Genomic DNA, 20,580 nt, shown 5'->3' on the forward strand with positions numbered 1-20,580 from the left:
CCAGAAACTTGGTTCTTGGACTAGGTATTGCCCCTCAAATTTGCTTTCCCTTGCCAAGATCCCACAAAAGGATTTTTTTTAAAAAGATGTATTTTAAACAAAAAAAGCAGCACAAGAGAATAAGAAAGGGGGCTGTGCTGGGTGTGGCAGCATGCTTGTAGTCCCAGCTACTCGGGAGGCTGAAGTGGGAGGATCACTAGAGCCCGGGAATTGGAAACCAGCCTGGGCAACACGGCAAGACCTCATCTTAAAAAAGAGAAAAAGAGAAAAAGAGAAGGAAGGAGGATGTATTTTAGTCCATCTTCTGCTGCTGTAACAAATAGCACAGACTGGGCAATTTATAAAGAACACAAATTTATCTGGCTCACCAGAGGCTGAGAAGGCCAAGATCAAGAAGCTGCATATGGCAAGGACCTTCTTGCTGCATTACCCCAGGGGCAGAAGATGAACTAGCGCACAGGGCAGAGGGAGGATACTGAGCAAACTCACGATTTTGATTAGGAACCAACTCCCATGGTAAGAAATCTACTCTCAAGATAACAACATTGTCCATTCATGAGGGTAGAGCCAAATCACCTTTCAAAAGCCTCACTTATTTATTTATTTATTTATTTATTTTGAGAGATGGAGTCTTGCTCTGTTGCCCAGGCTGGAGTGCAGTGGTACGATCTTGGCTCACTGCAACCTCCGCCTCCCAGGTTCAAGCGATTCTCCTGCCTCAGTCTCCCAAGCAGGTGGGATTACAGGCATGCGCCACCATACCCGGCTAATTTTTGTTTTGTTTTGTTTTTGAGACAGAGTCTCGCTCTGTCTCCCAGGCTGGGGTGCAGTGGCACGATCTCTGCTCACTGCAAGTTCTGCCTCCTGGGTTCACGCCATTCTCCTGCCTCAGCCTCCCAAGTAGCTGGGACTACAGGCACCTGCCACCATGCCCAACTAACTTTTTTGTATTTTTAGTAGAGATGGGGTTTCACCATGTTAGCCATGATGGTCTTGATCTGCTGACCTCGTGATCCGCCCGCCTTGGCCTCTCAAAGTGCTGGGATTACAGGCATGAGCCACCGCGCCTGGTTAATTTTTGTATTTTTTAGTAGAGACGGGGTTTCACTATATGTTGGCCAGGCTGGTCTCGAACTCCTGACCTCAAGTGATCCACCCGCCTCGGCCTCCCAAAGTGCTAGAATTACAGGCATGCCTAGCCAGGCCTCACCTCTTAAAAGTAGTTACTATTTAGTATTAAGTATTACAAATGGCAACTAAATTGCAACCTGAGTTTTAGAAGGAACATTGAAACCACAGCAGCCAGCTAGCCAGTGGGAAGAGTTGAAACAATCCAGGAACTTTATAAAGCACAATGGGAGAGAGGGCAGAGCCACCCTCAGTCCAAGGTGGGCTGTGCGGGACCACCGCTTCGATCCCCACAGCAGGCCAGGCCTCAAAGCTCAGGCATCGAGGTGAAGACGGGTACCTGGAGCTCAGCAGGCTCCTCTGTGACGCAGCTGCAGCAGCCAGGGGTCTCCCCACGCTGAGGAGGGTGAGAAGGGGTGGCTGCCATGGAAGGTGCCCAGGAGATGTGGGGCCTGACCAGGGCCTCTGCATCCCACAGCAGCCTTGCAAGCCGGAGGGAACCTCCACCCAGGGCCTCCTTCTGTGCTAAGAGTGGAGTTCCTGGAGTTGGAAAGTCCTGCCCCATATGCCCTACCACCCTGGAGAGGCCCCAGTCAGGACAAAGCCCACTGGTAAACCCAGGCCCGCCCCATCCAGAGACACTCCCACCAGCTCCCTGCTCCAAAGTCCCTCAGTCATTGTCACAAATAGTGAGCAGCAGACATGTGAGAAAATCACAAGAAAATGTCCACACAGAGGACAGCACGAGGAGTGGTAAGGCCATGAGACCACTCGGGGCAATAAGAGAATTGACAAAAAACCCAGTCACAGCTTTGAGAGGGCCCAGGACCTCATGCCCTGAGCCGCAGCTTCGGCTCAGGACTCCACGTGACTCTGTGGCCCTTCTGTCCCACACTTACCTGACAGACATCCCCCCCACTGACCCCCCCCACAAGCCCAGCTGTGTAGCCTGTTAATCCTGCCACGTAAAGGGGTGCCCTGCAGGGGTGTGGCAGGAGGGTCCTAAGAAGACCAGCACATTTCACCCTGTGTCACTCCTGTACTCACTGACAGCCGGGGGGGTGGGGGTGGTGGGCCCTCCAGGTGGGCCTGATCTAGCCCCATGAGCCACTGAAAAGCAGTTTCCTCCAGGTGGTGACAGGGAGAGTCAGAGACTGGATTCGGGTGCCTCTGCTGGCTGTGAGGATGAAGGGCCAAATGGAGGGGTACGGGAGAACAGACCCCAGCTGACAGCCAGCAAGAAAACAGCCCTTGGTTCCACAGCTACAGGGACTGACCCAACTCCCAGGAGCCTGGTGACTTGAGGCAGGAGCCCAGCCCGGCCAATGCACCCTGGCTCAGCGCACCCCATCTCACCCTAAGCTGAGAATCCTGCCAAACCCACTTTAGCATCTGACCTACAGAACTGTGAGCTATGACCAGGCGTTGCTTAACACCTGCACAGAACGCTCGTAGCTGGCTTAGAGGGCAGAACCGTGGTCCTCCAGGGCAGCAGCCAAATCACCTGAGGAGCCTCTCCTCAGGAGGCAGGTTCTCAGCTCCTCACCACAAAACTACCCACCAGAGGCCAACAGGCGGGCCAGGAGTCTCTTCTGTTTAATGTTTCATTGCAGAAAATCTCAAGCACACACAGAGAGAGAACAGCTTATGAAAACTCATCATACAAATTGAGCTTTTTCTACCACACCCAACCAAATCAGAGTCGAGGGACCCAGGAAAAGCTCTCAGGCACACGGCACCTGCTCCCAGAGCCCCCCTCCACCCTCCCCGCCCCCCGCCCCCCACAAGTCTAAATGCAGAAATGACCTGCTGCAACCTTACGACCAGGCGTATGTACCTAATGGCTGCCGGAACAACCTACCTGACTCAAAGACTAGGTTTACCGACTGTGTCTTTCACCAATCTGAGCTTGCCAGCTCCCCAAAACTTCACTAGTGCCAATGTGTTTTCTTTCAAAACAACAGGGAACATTTCTCTTTCCAATAAACCCCCCAGCATGCTCTTCGTTCTTGGGACCAAAGACCACTTTGGTCTGTGTGTATGCCTGAACTGCAATTCTGTTTTTCCAAATAAAACATTTTGTTTAGAGATTCATCTCTACACTTTCTTTCTTTCTTTTGAGACAGAGTCTTGCTTTGTCACCCAGGTTGGAGTACACTGGCACGATCTCGGCTCACTGCAACCTCTGCCTCGTGGGTTCAAGTAATTCTTCAGCCTCAGCCTCCTGAGTAGCTGGGATTACAGGCGCACATCATCACACCCAGCTAATTTTTGTATTTTTAGTAGAGACAGGGTTTCGCCATGTTGGCCAGGCTGGTCTCGAACTCCTGACCTCAACTCATCTGCCCACCTCAGCCTCCTAAAGTGCTGGGATTACAGGTGTGAGCCACCGTGCTGGGCCTCATCTGTGTATTTTCATTTGAATCTGACAAGTATTAATACACTCCCAAAACCCCATTACACCAATTCAAAACTTATCAGCTCACATCTCATCTCTTTCCATTGAGTGCCCACCCTCTTCTCTCCCCACTAGGTTATTCTGAAGCAGCTCCAAGACAGCACATCGTTTCACCCACAAACATTTCCAATGATGTCCAAAGATACGAACTCTTCTTTTAAAGACCACAACCACGTGCCCACTTCGGCAGCACATGCACTAAAAGTGGAACAATACAGAGAAGATTCGCATGGCCGCTGTGCAAGGATGACAGGCAAATTCATCGCGCTCTCCACAAAAACAATTAAAGAACACAACCACTAAACACCACCACTCTTTCTTTTCTTTTTTATTTTATTATTTTAAGACTGAGTCTCGTTCTGTCACACAGGTTGGAGTTCAGTGGCACGGTCTCGGCTCACTGCAACCTCCGTCTCCTGGGTTCAAGCGATTCTCCTGCCTCAGCCTCCCGAGTAGCTGGGATTACAGGTGCCTGCCACCATGCCTGGCTAATTTTTGTATTTTTAGTAGAGACGGGGTTTCGCCATGTTGGCCAGGCTGGTCTTGAACTCCTGACCTCATGATCCACCTGCCTAGGCCTCCCAAAGTGCTGGGATTATAGGCGTGAGCCACCGCACCCGGCACACTATCACACTTTAAAAAACAAATTCCTTATTATCGAATATCCACGGAGTGCTCAAATTCCCTAATTGTCTCATCATTTAAAAAATCTTTCTGTAAATCAGAATTGAAACAAAGTCCAATGCATTTGAATAGACTTTTTGGTTCTCTTTTTATTTTTAATGTAATTTACTTCAATTTAAATTTTTAGAAAACTTACTATTTTGGAAAATTTCAAGCATATGCAGTAGAATTATAAGCACTCCCCACTGACAGAGACTGTCCTCGACCACACTTGAGTCTGGCTCCTGGGTCCTCCTCTTCAACCAGGCCCTGACCTTGGCTTAGTCCTTGACCTACTTAGTCCAGTTTCAGCAAGACTCCTGCTGGTTGCTTCAGTGAAAACGCCCACCTTGGTATCTGATCTCCTTCAGCATCGGGTTAAATTCCTCCTCCCTCAGCCTCTACAGCTCATCACTCTGGCCTGCCTTCAGCAAGAACCCCTACCCTGGATGTCTCCTCATGGTAACTTTCCAACTCTGCTTCTTGGCTGTACATCCCCATGTCTTTGTTGTATTTGGAGTTGAGCTCAATCTCTCTCCCCTACTGCAAAACCCCATTACAGAGTCCTCTCCTGGAAAAGTCTGCCTTACCATCTTTAACAAGTGTCATAAAAACTTTTTCTTGGCTGGGCGCGGTGGCTCAGGCCTGTAATCCCAGCACTTTGGGAGGCCAACGTGGGTGGATCACCTGAGGTCAGGAGTTCGAGACCAGCCCAGCCAACACGGCGAAACCCCGTCTCTACTAAAAATACAAAAATTAGCCTGGCAGTAGTGGCGCGTGCCTGTAATCCCAGCTACTCGGGAGGCTGAGGCAAAGGCAGGAGAATCACTTGAGCCTGGAAGGAAGAGCTTGTGGTGAGCCAAGATCATGCCACTGCACTCCAGTCTGGGGGACAGAGTGAGACCCAGTCAAAAAAAAAAAAAAAAAAGAAAGAAAAGGAAAGTAAAACAATTCCATTTACAATAGCATCAACAAAAGAAAATACTGAGCAATAAATTTAACAAGAGATATAAAGCTTATACTCTGAAAACTGTAAAACATTGCCAGAAGAAATTAAAGACACCCTAAATAAATGAACAGCTATCCTGTGTTCATGGACTACATGACTTCATATGGTTAAGACAGCAATACTCGGCCAGGTGGAGTGGCTTATGCCTGTAATCCCAGCACTTTGGGAGGCCGAGGCGGGTGGATCACCTGAGGTCGGGAGTTCGAGACCAGCCTGACCAACATGGAGAAACCCCCTCTCTACTAAAAATACAAAATTAGCTGAGTGTGGTGGCACATGCTGTAATCCCAGCTACTCAGGAGGCTGAGGCAGGAGAATCGCTTGAACCCGGGAGGTGGAGGTTGTGGTGAGCTGAGATTGTGCCGTTGCACTCTAGCCTGGGCAACAAGAGTGAAACTCTGTCTCAAAATAAATAAAAGACAACAATACTCTCCAAACGGATTGAAAAACTCAATGCAATCCCCATGAAAATTCCAGCTAGTGTTTTTGCAGAAATTGACAACCTGATCCTAAAATTCAGAGGGAAACACAAAGGACCCAGATTGTTTGACCCAGGGTCAAACAATCTTTTAAAAAGAAGACCAAATTAGAGGATTAATACTTCCTGATTTCGAAACTTTAGGGCTACAGTGATGAAGACAGTGGGGCACTGTCAGAAGGACAGAGACCGGTGGGTCCACTCAGAGTCCGGAAATAAACCCACACACCTATGGGCAACTGATTTCAACAAGGATGTCAGACCATTCAATGGGGAAAGAACAGTCTTTTCAACAAGGGGTGCTGACTATCCACACGCATAGAATGAAGTTAGACCTCTTCCTCACATCAAATGCAAACATTAACTCAAAGTGGATCAAAGGCCTAAATGTAAGAGCCAAAGCTATAAAACTCTTAGAAAAAAACATAGGTATAAATCTTTATGACCCTGAATTAGATCATGGTTTTTGGGTTGGTTGGTTTGTTTAGGCTGGGTCTCACTCTGTCACACAGGCTGCAGTAAAGTGGCACAATCATAGTTCACTGCAGCCTTGAACTCCCAGGCTCCAGCAATCCTTCCACCTCAGCTTACCATAGCTGGGACTACATGTGCTCACCACAATGCCCAGCTGATTTTTAAATTTTTCGTCGAGTCACAGTCTCACTTCAATGCCAAGCCTGGTCTCAATCTCCTGGCCTCAAGTGATCCTCCTGCCTCAGCCTCCCAAAGTGCTGGGATCATAGGCAGATAATGGTTTTTAAAAACATACACACGCAAAGCACAAACAATCAAAGATAAAACACATAAATTGAACTCAGGTAAAAGAAATCAACTAAACACTTTTGTGCTTCAAAAGACACCATCAAGAAAGCAAAAAGACAATCCACAGATGGGGGTCTAGTATCCGGAATATACAAAAAACTCTTACAACTCAACAATAAAAAACAAATAATCCAATTAAAACCAGGTAAAGGGCCAGGTGGGGTGGCTCACACCTGTAATCCCAGCACTTTGAGAAGCCAAAGTGGGAGGATCACTTGAGCCCACAAGTTTGAGACCAGCCTGGGCAAGATGGGGAGACCCCATCTCTACCAAAAATTTAAAAAATTAGCTGGGCATGGTGACACACACCTATATTCCCAGCTACTCAGGAGGCTGAAGCGGGAGGGTGGCTTGAGCCCAGGAGTTTAAGGTTGCAGTGAGCTATGATGGGGTCACTGCACTCCAGCCTGGGCAACAAAGTGAGACCCTGTCTCTTTAAAAAAAAAAAAAGGTAAAGAATGTAAATAAACATTTCTTCAAAGATGAGATACAAATGGCCAATAAACACATGAAAAGATGCTTAGTATCACTAATCACTAGGTAAATGCAAATCAAATCTACAGTGAGTTACACTGAGTTACCACTTTACACCAACCAGAATGGCCATAATGAAAAAGACAGAAAATAAGTGTTGGCAAGAATGTGTAAAAAAAACTGGACTCCTTGTACAATGCTGGTGGGAATGTAAAATGGTAATGCTGCTTTAAAAAAGTTTGTTGGGGCCGGACAGGGTGGCTCACGCCTGTCCCAACACTTTGGGATGACTTGAGGTCAGGAGTTCGAGACCAGCCTGGCCAACATGGTGAAACCCCATCTCTACTAAAAATACAAAAATTAGCCAGGCGTGGTGGCGGGTGCCTGTAATCCCAGCTACTCGGGAGGCTGAGGCAGGAGGATCGCTTGAATCCAGGAGGCAGAGGTTGCAGGGAGCCGAGATCACACCACTGCACTCCAGCCTGAGCGACAAAGAGAGACTCCATCTCAAAAAAAAAAAAAAAAAAAAAAAAGTCTGTTGGTTCTTCAGTAATTTCAACACGAAATTACCACAGGAGCCAGAAATTCCACTTCTAGCTATGTACCCAAAAGCACTGCAAAGAGGTATTCAGACAAATACTTATAAAGAAATACTTGTAGCCGCATTATTCACAATAGCCCAATGGTAGAAACAACCCAAATGTACATCAACAGACGAACGGATCAACGAATCCCAGATACACATGCAGCAGGGTGTTTTCAGCTGTGAAGGAATGAAGTGTTAACACAGCACAGTGTGGATGGATCTTGAAAACACCTGACATGAAAGAAGCCAGGCACAAAAGGAAAAATACTGCAGGATTCTGTTTACAGGAAATATCCAGAACAAGCAAATCCATGGAAATAGAAAGTAGATTAGTGGTTGCCAGGGGCTGGGGGAATGGAAAATGGGAACATTAAAAGAAAAACGTTAGCCGGGCACAGTGGCTCACGCCTGTAATCCCAGCACTTTGGGAGGCAGAGGCAGGCGGATCACCTAAGGTCGGGAGTTCGAGACCAGCCTGACCAACATGAAGAAACCCTGTCTCTACTAAAAATACAAAATTAGCCAGGCGTGGTGGTGCATGCCTATAATCCCAGCTACTAGGGAGGCTGAGGCAGGAGAATCGCTTGAACCTGGGAGGTGGAAGTTGCGGTGAGCCAAGATAGTGCCATTGCACTCCAGCCTGGGCAGCAAGAGTGAAACTCCATTTCAAAAAAAAAAGAAAAACTTTAGATAAATTAAATTTTGACAAAGTTTAACTGAGCAGAGTCATCTGAGAAGTGGGCAGCTCCCAGAACCAGAACAGGTCCAGAGCAAGTCTGAGGCTGCTGCGTGGTCAGACCACACTTACGGACAGAAAAAAAAAGTGACAAAAAATGAAAAAGACAAAAACAGAACAAAAAGAAAAGAAAAAAAGGAAAGTGATGTACAGAAAACAGCCACGCAATTTTGTGAAGTTGCAGCAACATTTAACGCTTGGGATATTTCACCATAAAAGTCTCCATTTCTGCCTTCATTAACAGATTCAGCAACCTGGGAGGTGTGGCCTGTGCACCACCCGCCTACTTAGAATTACATTCCCAGCTCACAGCCGGGATGGCAGGAGAGTGCGGAAGTGGCACATGGCAGACACAACCGGGGACAGCCCAGCTCCTCACCAGAGGGCAGGTACCGGAAATCAGCAAACACAATCTGACATGACGCAGAGCAAACACCGCATTAAACAGCTCCTGCGTTCCAAGGCCAGGTGCTTAGTTCATCTATGGAAACCTTACTTAAAACGACACAATTAGCTCAGATTGACTCATCCTACCTTAGATTCTACTCGCCGTGAATGGATGCACACAGCCTGCCATCGAGCCATGGAGGTACCACATTTCTCAAAAGCAAAAGCTAACCATTTTTCCATCAGGCACTTTGCTTTGTTCTGCTGGATTATCTGACATGATTATCTGACACAAGAAAGCAAGAGAGAAGAGAGCAAAGGGACAGAAAGGTGAGTGAGGACTGTAGGCCTAATGCCTTTCAACCTTTTTTTGGTTCTAATCTTTGAAAAAGATGTGGTCACGCTGATTGTTACCACAGTAACAATCTGACAAGATCATTTATCTAAAACAAAAACAAACAGAAAGGGCCCCTGGCACATGAGGGAGATGCCAGACCCCCTTGTTACCTCTGGGCCCCGACACGAATGTGCAAGAGCCGGATTTCTGCACCTGTCAGAGGCGGCTCACGTTATGAACCTGCTCCACAGTCCTGTGGATTCCTAACTCCGCTCCAGCGGAAACAAAGACTAGAAAAAGAACAGGAGGCAGGTCCCGATTCCACTGCAAAGGCCAGGCTCTCAGGACGAAAGCTGATCTCACCCCGTGCCCTCGCTCCCCCCATTCCCTCACCGCCCCATTTCACCTTGCTCTTAGAAAAGGGATAAAGAGAACAAACCTTACCCGACAGCAGGATTGTCCCGCCCTGGATTTTCTTTTGAAGTGGAGAATTTATTTTCTTCTCTCAAGCACTGCTATAAGTCACAAGAGAACAGGGTTACGCTGAGGACATTTCCATGTCATAATAAACAGAACTTCTGTGAAAACACTAGGATGAACCCCACCACGGCCTCCTGCATGTGGCCAGCGGGCAGACAGACACAACTCGGAGGACGGGGCCGGCCAGGCCCAGGCCACTCGCTCCCCGGCCCGCGGCTGCTGCCGTTACAGTTCAACCAAAGCCTGGCAGCAGCTGTCAACAGATTCCAGGTAACCAGTAACCAACCCTCCCAGGACGGACAAGCGTGCAGTCCCCACACCTAACTCCAGCTCCTTCTACACCCCACACACGACACAGGCAGCATGCTGGCAGCAGATCCAACCCTCCTGAAATTTGGCATAAATGCACCTTGTGTGAACACAAAGTACATATTTTTAAATTTATCTAAGTAAATGATCAAAAAAGCTTTTTATACTTGTAAAATATTCATTTAAAAAAGGTTCATCCAGGCGCAGTGGCTCACGCCTATAATCCCAGCACTATGGGAGGCTGAGGCGGGCGGATCACAAGGTCAGGAGTTTGAGACCAGCCTGGCCAACATAGTGAAACCCCATCTCTACTAAAAATACTAAAATTAGCTGGTCATGGTGGCGTGCACCTGTAGTCCCAGCTACTTGGGAGGCTGAGGCAGGAGAATAGATTGAACCCAGGAGGCAGAAGTTGTGGTGAGCTGAGATCGCGCCACTGAACTCCAGCCCGGGCAACAGAGTGAGACTCTGTCTCAAAAAAAAAAAAAAAGGCTGGGTGCGGTGGCTCACGCCTGTAATCCCAGCACTTTGGGAGGCTGAGGAGGATGGATCATGAGGTCAGGAAATCAAGACCATCCTGGCTAACACAGTGAAACCCCGTCTCTACTAAAAAATAGAAAAAATTAGCCAGGCGTGGTGGCGGGCACCTGTAGTCCTAGCTACTCAAGAGATTGAGGCAGAAGAATGGTGTGAACCCGGGAGGCGGAGCTTGCAGTGAGCCGAGATTGTGCCACTGCACTCCAGCCTGGGCGACAGAGCGAGACTCCATCTCAAAAACAAACAAACAAACAAAAAAGCTTCATGAGGCTGAGCGCAGTGGCTTACACTTGTAATCCCAGCACTTTGGGAGGCTGAGGCAGGAGGATCTCTTGAGCCTAGGAGTTCTAGACTAGCCTGGGCAACATAGGGAGATAGGGAGATCCCATCTCTACACAAATTAAAAAGAATTAGCCAGCGTGATGGTACACACCAGTAGTCCAGCTACTCAAGAGGCTGAGGTGGGAGGATCACTTGGTCCGAAGAGGTTGAGGCTGCAGTGAGCTATGATCACCACTGCACTCCAGCCTGGGCAATAAAGTGAGACCCTGTCTCAAAAAAAAAAAAGTTCATGAGTAAAAACAAAAATTAAGAATACAACATATTGAACACATTGAAGATTGTGAGTTTGAAAATGAAACATTAAGGCCAGGTGTGGTGATTCACGTCTGTAATCCTAGCACTTTGGGAGGCTGAGGCAGGGACTGCTTGGGGCAAGGAGTCCAAGATCAGCCAGAGCAACATAATGAGGCTTTGTTTCTACAAAAATAAAAACAAAAACATTAGGCCAAGTGCAGCGGCTCATACCTGTAATCCCAGCACTTTAGGAGGCTGAGGCGGGCGGATCACCTGAGGTCAGGAGTTCTAGACCAGCCTGGCCAACATGGTGAAATCCCGTTATCTACTAAAAATGCAAAATTAGCCGGGTGTGGTGGCGCACGACTGTAGTCCCAGCTACTCAGGAGGCTGAGACAGAAGAATCGCTAGAAACCGGGAGGCAGAGGTTGCAGTGAGCCAAGATTGTACCATTGCACTCCAGCCTGGGTGACAGGAGCAAAACTCCGTCTCAAAAAAAAAAAAAAAAAAATTAGCTGGGCATGGTAGCACATGCCTGTGGTCCCAGCTGCTGGAGAGGCTGAGGCGGAGGATCACTTGGGCCCAAGGGTTTGAGGATAGTAAACTATGATCACCACTGCACTCCCACCTGGGTGACACAGCAAGACTCTGTCTCTAAACAAAATTAATAACATAAATAAATACAAATGAAACATTCGCAGTAAATAAAAGGTTGGAATCTGGTCTTTGCCCTGTCTTCTCTGATTTTTCTGCTTTGGCTCCTTCACTTTGAGCTTCTTTGCATTTTCCAGCCTTATCTGCCCAGTACTCTCTCTCTTCCTTTAATCAAAGAAATACGCTCCTGTAACTCCAAAAAAGAAACGGCAACACCAGTGCCAAAATGATGTTTTTGACAAGAAGAAACATAAACTTCCCAGGAAAGCAGGGACATCACGCCCCTCCCATTCCTCCCCTGTTCTGATCCTGGGCTGTGGTTCAGACACGACCTACAGCCCAGACAGCTCCTCCTACCCCATTCTCTACCCGTGTAGTGATGAGGTTAGACACGAATGTTACAAAAGCTGGGCAAGCAGGTGAAGCACCCCCAGCAACAAAATCCATCATCATAAACATGCAAAGGCCACTGCTTCCCAAAAGTATTTGCTACCTCTTGAGAGCAACTTTATCATCCACTGGCAACTGCTTCAAATTGGGCCCCTGACTCTCCCGTCACCTATCTGCAACTGAGTGTCCCCACCCGCAAGAAAACACACATGTCCCGAGGGCCCTGAGGTGAGCGGCAGGACCGTTCCACAGAGGTGAGCCTGGACCCAGGCAGCAGGGACACTGCTGCACCTGTGGCTGGAGCGACACCGAAAACACAGCAGCAGCTGAGAGGGTAGGAGAGGCAACTGGTCACGAGCCTCTGTTGGCTCCAACCACCAATGGATAGTGCTTATTCCTGACGCCATTACTACGCAACTCGGCTCACTAGAAAGTTTCCATTAGCCGGTCTGGAGCATATTCCTGGGGGTAATATGCCATCATGTTCATGTTTTTCAAATCACTATTAAGTAAAGCTTTTTCTTTTTTCTTTTTTTTTTTTTTTAGAGACAGGGTCTCACTATGTTGCCCAGGCTGGTCTCAAACCCTGAGCTCAAACGATCCTCCTGCCTCAGTCTCCCAAAGTGCTGGGATGATAGGTGTGAGCCCCCGCACCGGCCCTTAAGTAGACTACTTTGAATGCTGCATAGAGACTCCTGAAAATAGCCTGTTCGTGGGTTTTAGCTGGGAACTTACGGCTTTAGATGCGTCAGACCAAAAGAAAAAGAAAAACAGCTGCAAACCTGAGGTGTTACAAGGTGGCGGCCAGCAAAGTGATCCAGGAGAAGGGAAGCAGGTCACCGCGCCAGGAGAAGAGAAGGGCAGGGAAAAGGCCAGCTCCATGAAGAAAGGCCCTGGGGCAAAGCGCATCCAAAGCCGTCACTCTGGGGCAGAAGACAGAGCGGGATCCCATCAGCGACGGCCGTTTCCAGACCCTCCTCCTAGGCAGCCAGAGCGGCACCGCTGGTCAGGTGCAAGGCCCAGGCAGTAAGTAGGAGCCAAGGGAGCGATGAGGAGGGGTGGGGCAGCGAGGGGAGGGGACACCGAGGGGAGGGGCTGTGGAGGGGGAGGGGTCAGCGAAGGGGGAAGAGAACAAGGGGGCCTGCAGGGGGGACACCGAAGGAGGGCCCACGGAGGTGGAGGAAACACTGAGGGGTGAAGCACATGGAGGGGGGACACGGAGGAGGGGCGCGTGGAGGAGGAGGAGGAGACACGTTGGTGGCGTGGTGCGCGGAGAGGGAGGTACACGGAGGAGTCGCGGAGCGGCGTGGGATGTGGGAGGTCGTCACCAAGAGCGCGACCTGGGTCACCCACAGCAAGAGGGCCACTGAGGGCGCCGCCTGCCCCCTCCCTCCTGGCGGCCCCACGCCCTCAGGCCGACTCCCACCTCCTCTGCAGCTCTTCCAGGACCCACGCGGAGCCGCTCCACCACGGCTCCACCGGACCCCGCTTCCCCGAGGTCTGCACTTCCCCGAGGTCTGCGTCTCCACGCTGCGAAGGCCCCGAGCCCGCGCATGCGCAGCCGCCGCCACGTGCCTGCCTTGACGCCGCGGGTGCTGCCGGGAAGGGGGCGGGCTGTGCGGGCGCAGGAGAGGCCCACGCGGTGGCCACGCGGAGCGTCTGGTGGCTGCGCTCGGTTGAACCCCTGGGCTCGCGCGCTCCGTGGGTCGCGGTGCTGACGGGCACCCAGGAGGTGGGAGGGAGGCGGCCGGCCGGGGTGGAGGGGCGTTCCTGGGCCGCCGTGCTGTTGGTTTCCGCGACGTGGTGGAGCCTCGCCAGTCCCTGCAGCGCTTTTGCGACTCTGAAGATAAAAAGGATCGTATTTTGAGAAAAGCTCACGGAGCAAGGAGCTCAAGGAGCAAGGCCTGAGGTGCAAGCTGTCACCGGGTCGCATCTGCTTAGCAGCCTGCACGTTGCTAGCGAGAGTCTCCACTCAGCTTGAACATAGTGCTTGGGAGGAGGAGGGCCGCCAGGCCACACCCGTGGGGTGCAGGATGCGCCATGTCGGGGTCTGTGGGTCTGGGGTGACGTGAGATCCCAGAGGCTGAGTCTGGAAAATTGAGCGGATGTGGCCACGGTAGCAGAATGGACGAAGGCCCCCAGGCCGAGAGGGAGCCCTGTGTACAAGGGCACGGCAAGTGGCCACGGGTGGCCAGCGTGGAGCACGGCTCCCTCCAAAGCAGGCTCTTCCTGCAGGTATTTTATCCGGGAGGTGGACTCAGGAAGCACAAGTAAGGGAGTAGGGAAGTACACGTGTTGGGGAGCAGGTGAGAGCTGGGGCCCCTGGACTAGTCCTCCTAGAGGCCTCTGGGAGAGCACAGGACACAGTTCCGAGTGGGTTTTCTCTGGTTTCCAGGGGCCATCCTTGCCGCCCCCACCTCTGCCAACTGCACTTCCAGCAGGCCCGGGGCATAGGCCAGCACCCCTAAGCACTGAGAAAAGCCCTCAAGCAGGAAGCTGCAGGTGCGGGGGGTGGGGGGCGTTGGGGTGCATGGGAAAGGCAGGGTGCTGAGAGCGTCAGCCGCACTGCATGTGTGTGCGTGTTGGGGCTGGGGAAGGGCCGGCGCATGTGGACACGATGGTGCGGGCACCGGGGAGCACCACCCCCACATGATCCCCTGTATGTTGCAGAGAGATGATGGCACCAGTGGGCACACTGCTCGCAGGTCAGGAGGAAACAGGGCTTGCTCAGGCCAGAGACAGCAGGAGCCTAAACCGCAGGCCTGCAGAGGTTGAGGGGAGGTGTCTGGTAATTAGTAGGGTGTGGAAATGAGAATGAGCGAGTTGAGGATGGTGCCCAGGCTTCTAGTTTGGGTGGTCCTGTGAGTGGCGCTGTCTTCTGGCCCTAAAGCCCTGTCACGGTAAGGAGAACTGCCTGGAAAACGTATACTTGGGGAAGACAGAGGAGGTTATTACAAACACTCCTTCACTTTACAACTTGGCTATTCTGTGATAAGTTTTAGTGCATTTATTTCAGGTTATTAAAGATGCCATGTTACTGCCTTCTTAACAAATGGACGTAGGCAGATAGCTGTTTTCCTGTTGTGGTGAGTAATGGCCAAGCGAGGCAGCCTTCTGTGGAGCAGGCACCGCAGAAGCTTTGCATGCAGATGGCATCTCCTCCACGGTGGCGCCGGGGTTGCTAGAGCCACACACACGCTGAGCTCATTTTACTCAGAAAGCCACGGCAACAATAACCAAAAAAGGATACTATGAAGGCAACATAGATCATATGCTTTTTAAAAAGCCTGTCGTCAGCATCAGTGACAGCACCATTACCGCTCAGTCACCGAGATTAAAAATTAGTCACACGTGGAAAATAGAAACAGGTTTTCCGGGAGAAGAAGGCTTTGAGTCCACTGAATAACGCCCCCTCTTTTGCTTGGTAAATAGATGATCCATATTTCCTGATGATGTACATTTTCGAGGGTAGCTATGCCTAGGTGGTCTCAGATTTGGGGAAAAAGCCTTGGCCTCAGTTGACTGTCTGGGAAGGGCTCAAAAACTATAAATTGTATCCAAAAATGGCTGACAACAAGGTATTCAGTAATGACATCAGAGGCTCCATCCAGACTGAATCTAGATTAGGTCACAAATGATTAACAGTCCTTGGAATTAAGAACTTTTATCTTGTCCGGGTGTGGTCAGTAATCCCAGCACTTTGGGAGACGGAGGCGGGCGGATCACTAGAGGCCAGGAGTTTGAGACCAGCCTGGGCAACATGGTGAGACCCTGTCTCTACTAAAAATACAAAAATTAGCTAGGTGTGGTGGCGGGTGCCTGTGATCCCAGCTGCTCAGGAGGCTGAGGCAGGAGAATCTCTTGAGCCCAGGAGACGGAGGTTGCTGTGAGCTAAGATCACAACACTGCACTCCAGTCTGGACGACAGAGCAAGACTCTGTCTCTTTTTTTGTTTGTTTGTTTGTTTTTGAGACGGAGTCTCGTTCTGTCGCCAGGCTGGAGGGCAGTGGCGTGATCTCGGCTCACTGCAATCTCTGCCTCCCGGGTTCAAGTGATTCCCCTGCCTCAGCCTCCCAAGTAGCTGAGATTACAGGCACCCACCACCACACCCAGCTAATTTTTTGTATTTCAGTAGAGATGGAGTTTCACCACGTTGGCCAGGATGGTCTCGATCTCCTGATCTCGTGATTTCTGCCCGCCTCAGCCTCCCAAAGTGCTGGGATTACAGGTGTGAGCCACGATGCCCGGCCGCAAGACTCCGTCTCAAAATAAAATAAAATATTTTTTAAAAAGAACTTTTTTCTTGTGTGCATCACAATACTTCAGTGAGACACAATCCTCATCCGAGCCACCACGGGCTGGCCTTTGCCCCTCTTCTTCCCTTTAAGTCCTGGTCCAGCCCAGCCTTCGGTCTTCTGAGCCTCCATGTACCTCGGCTGGGCCCCGGCCCCTGTCCTTAGCCCGTCCTGCCCGCTTCCCCTCCCTGGCCACTCTGGGCAGAGGCCTTGCTTCCTGTATCACTGACACCTGGGGACAATCCACAGAGGCACCCCACACTCCCAACACGGCATCTGTCCCACCTGTGCCCCCCACCCACCAAACCTCTGCTCCCCTCCATCTTCTCTCCGGTTACTGTGGTTGAACCCTTCAGGCCCCCTATTAAATGCCAGCCACCCATCAGCCCTCCCCTGGCCCCACAAACAGTACTGCACCTGTCCTCAGAATTCAGGTGTGCCCACTCCCTATGGCCGTCTCTGCTCTTCTGGCTCACTTTAATCCGCATTGAAGCACTCTCATTCTTTGGCTGGGCGCAGTGGCTCATGCCTGTAATCTCAACACTTTGACGAGACTGGCAGATCACTTGAGCCCAGGAGTTCGAGACCAGCCTGGGAAACATGGGGAGACCCTGTTTCTACAAAAAATATAAAAATGAGCCAGGCATGGTGGCACACACCTGTAATCCCAGCTGCTTGGGAGGCTGAGGCAGGAGGATTGTTTGAGCCCAGGAGTTCAAGACTGCAGTGAGTTGTGATCACACCACTGCACTCCAGCCTGGGCAACAGAATGAGACAGCCTGTCTCAAAAAGAAAAGGTCTCACTCTCAAAGCCCTCTGAGACCACTTCCAACACGGTCTCCACCAGCCTCCTCCACTCTTGGCAGCCTGGTCTTGCTGTCAATGGCGCAGGATGGCGCATGTGTTGGTCACTGGCTTCCCTTGGAACTGGTTCCTCCCTGGGCTCCTGGGGGCCACCTGACCCTGTTTCTGTTGCCCTCCTCCTTGGGCCCACTGTCGTGAACTGTCCTGGCACTCTGTCCCCAGCAACTGTATAGCAAAGACGTCTACAGTGTGGACCTTGGCCTCCAGCCTGGCCCCTGAGCTGAAGACTCGGCAGCCTTCAGGACCCTTTCCCTGAGCTGTGTGACAGAAGCTCCAGCCCAGCATCCCAAACCCAAGGCTCTACCTGCCGAAACCTCCTCCTCCCAAACCGTCGCCATATGGTGGTCACACCAGCCATCTCTGAGCTGCCAAGGCCAAAATAGTGTCTGAGTCCTCTACACCTCTTCCTCCCACCGCCCCGTGGAGCCCACCAGCAACCCTCACACACGTTCCAGTTTCACCGCTCTATGGCGGTGGGCTCTGCGCTAGGCTGCACCACAGAAGGCCATGGGTGGCTTCAGTTGTATAAAACACGCCACAGGTGCATCCAGCTGCCGGGATCAGTGCTGGTAAGTGCCCACTGCAGACACCCAATGTGCTGTGCCTGGGGCACCCTCACCAAGGCACTGTCCTAAGAATGAAACCGGCGACCAGAAGAAAGCCCACAGCAGGCCACTCTGCCACATTCCGAGGATAATCATGTGTTCCCCTTCCCCATATCGTTTTCCTTTTATTTGCCAGAAAAGTGCAGTTCTCCAGAAGCCAGCAGGCCAACCATGGGCATCTCCCTCCCTCCCCAAGCACACTCAGCACCTCAGCACCCGGGAGGGACATGAGCACACACAGCCCGGGAAGGTCCCACAGCAGGCTGGTGCTCCCTGCTTACGGAGGCCCCACCACCAGGGCCTGGCAGGGCACCCAGAAGATGAGGGCTTTAAAGAGCTCTCTCTGTCCACACGTGGCTCCTTCTACCATGCTCCCAGCAAGCTAATGTTCTCAGTGGCTCTTTTTTTTAAACGACTCTTATTTTCAAATAAGAATAAATATGCGTGTCTGTTCTCTGGGGCTTTAGGCAGCCCCGAGCTGACCCTGTGACTGGGGAGGGATTGATGGCCCCATCTCACCGGGAAGCCAGGTGCATTTTTTACTAAAGGTGGTTTCTGAATGATGAATGGCTTTCTCATGAACACAACATTGTTGATTGTATTTACAAACAATTCATTTTCACGTTCTGTTGATTCTGCCCCAGCCGTCCCTCGTGACGCCTCCACAGATGATGCATCGGTGGCTATTACCACCATTGATGAAGGCTTCCTGGTCGCCCCGTGGTACCTGTTACTCCATTCATCACAGATGAGCAGCTCGCGTGCAGCGGGACAGCATGTTCTCTTCGGGCCTTGCGGTTATTTATCCTTGAATTTGTGTGGGTTTGTGCACCTCTAAATACAGGTGCAAACCCATACTCCAAGATCTTAATAGGCTGCAACAGTGGCCAAAATACACAGCCAGTTAAATTCTTTGGGTTAAATTCTTCCACTCCACATTCTAAAAAAAATACTGATGTGCATAAACAGTGTCACCAACCTCCACTAATTAAGGCTTCCAACCAGAAGGAAAGCTGAAGTAAGTACCAGCGATCGGCATCAAATCATCAGCTTTTAGGGCTGACCTAAAAGACCCCAAGCCTGAATGCCCCAGCACCCACTGGGCAAGGGGCAGCCAGTCCCCAGCATGGCCTAATCCAGGCCAAGCAGGAAATTTCTGGAATCAGCTGCTTTTTCCATATTTCTCTATCTAGACCCCCTCCTCCCGGCTGCCTCTCTGGTTCAGTGGTGGCGTTCCCCTGAGCTTGACCGGGCTCTGCAGACGGGCTGGCATGCATGGAAGAAGCTGGCGCTGTGAGGAGTCCTGGCTTCCCGCTCACAGCCACTGGGCCTTGGGTGAGTCAGTCAGTCTCTCTAGACCTTGGGGTCTTCACCCAGGACATGTGGAGGCTCAGAAAGGAGCCCAGGTTCCTGCCCATCTGGAAAATCTGCATGTTCCTGGTTGCAGCAAGAGCCTGCCAGGCTCACACTTGCAAAGTACTGGTCCATATAAAAGCATAAAGCAGGCCAGGCACAGCGGCTCACACCTGTAATCCCAGAACTTTGGGAGGCCAAGGTGGGCCAATTGCTTGAGCCCAGAGTTTGAGACAAGCCTGGGCAACATAGTGAGACCCCATCTGTACAAAAAATACAAAAATTATCTGGATGTGGTGGTGCATGCAAGCAGTCCCTGCTACTTGGGAGACTGAGGTGGGAGGATTGTCTGAGCCTGGGAGGTTGAGGCTGCAGTGAAGTGAGCCGTGATCACACCACTGCACTCCAGCCTGGGCGACAGAGGGTGACCCTATCTCAAAAAAAAAGAAAAAAAAAGGCCAATCACAGTGGCTCACACCTATAATCCCAACACTTTGGGAGGCCAAGGCAGGCAGATCACTGGAGCTCAGAAGTTCAAGACCAGCCTAGGCAACAGGACGAAACTCTGTCTCAATTTTTTTTTAAATAAATTACAAAAGAAAAAAACAAGCATAAAGCAGCCCCATCAGCAATTATCAACTCATCTGCAAAAGGTCCCTGCGCTCACTGCCGTGCCCCTCCCGCCGCTGTCCATTTCCCTGCTTGTTACACCAAAATTCTCCTCTACTTTCTCACCTCCCATCCTTTCATTTTTCCCCCTAAATTTTTAAACTTCAGAAGTGCACAATACACATGTAACAAACCCACACATGTACCTCCAAATCTAAAATAATTTTAAAAAACAAAAAGGAAACTCTAAATTTTTTTAAGTGCAGTGATACATTCTTGCTGTGCCAAATCCAGTAATACAGAAGCATGCAAAGAAAAAGGCAGCACCACCCCCCTCCAACACACACACACACACGCACACACACGCACACACGCACACACGCACACACTCCAGCCTGGGCAACAAGAGCAAGACTCCATCTCAATAAATAAATAAATAAAATAATAATTGAATATTTTCCTTTAGGAAACAACACCCTGCAGGGAGGGGAAGTCTTATGACCCTCAAAGTTTGAGAGCTGCTCTTAACCTCCCAGTGGCCTCTATCTGCTGAACCAAGAAGCCTGCAAAACAAATATGTAAGAACTGGATACAATTTCAGTCACACATGCTTGCTGACGGTCACTGATATGGTAATGCCTCCTGTACACATAGCCGACTCTGAAGACTGCTAGGAGGGTTTGGGTCTCTGCTGTACAGGACCTTGGCAGCCTGCAAGGAGATGACTCACATGGAAGTCCCCACGCAAGTGCACCCAGTGTGAACTCTGGAAGCATCAGCCCATGCTCAGGCCCACAGGTAAGATGGCCAGGAGCCCCTGCCCTTGAGGA

At 50.7% G+C, this 20,580-nt stretch overlaps 1 non-coding gene across 1 annotated transcript; it reads left to right on the forward strand.

Moving 5' to 3' along the window:
* Positions 1–3,760: 3,760 nt before the first annotated feature.
* LOC112134760 (U6 spliceosomal RNA) lies at positions 3,761–3,867 on the forward strand. Its single transcript, XR_002916118.2, has one exon. It is a non-coding gene; the product is annotated as a U6 spliceosomal RNA (small nuclear RNA).
* The last annotated feature ends 16,713 nt before the right edge of the window (positions 3,868–20,580 follow it).

Source organism: Pongo abelii, chromosome 7 (assembly GCF_028885655.2).
Source record: "Pongo abelii isolate AG06213 chromosome 7, NHGRI_mPonAbe1-v2.0_pri, whole genome shotgun sequence".
Lineage (NCBI taxonomy): Eukaryota > Metazoa > Chordata > Mammalia > Primates > Hominidae > Pongo > Pongo abelii.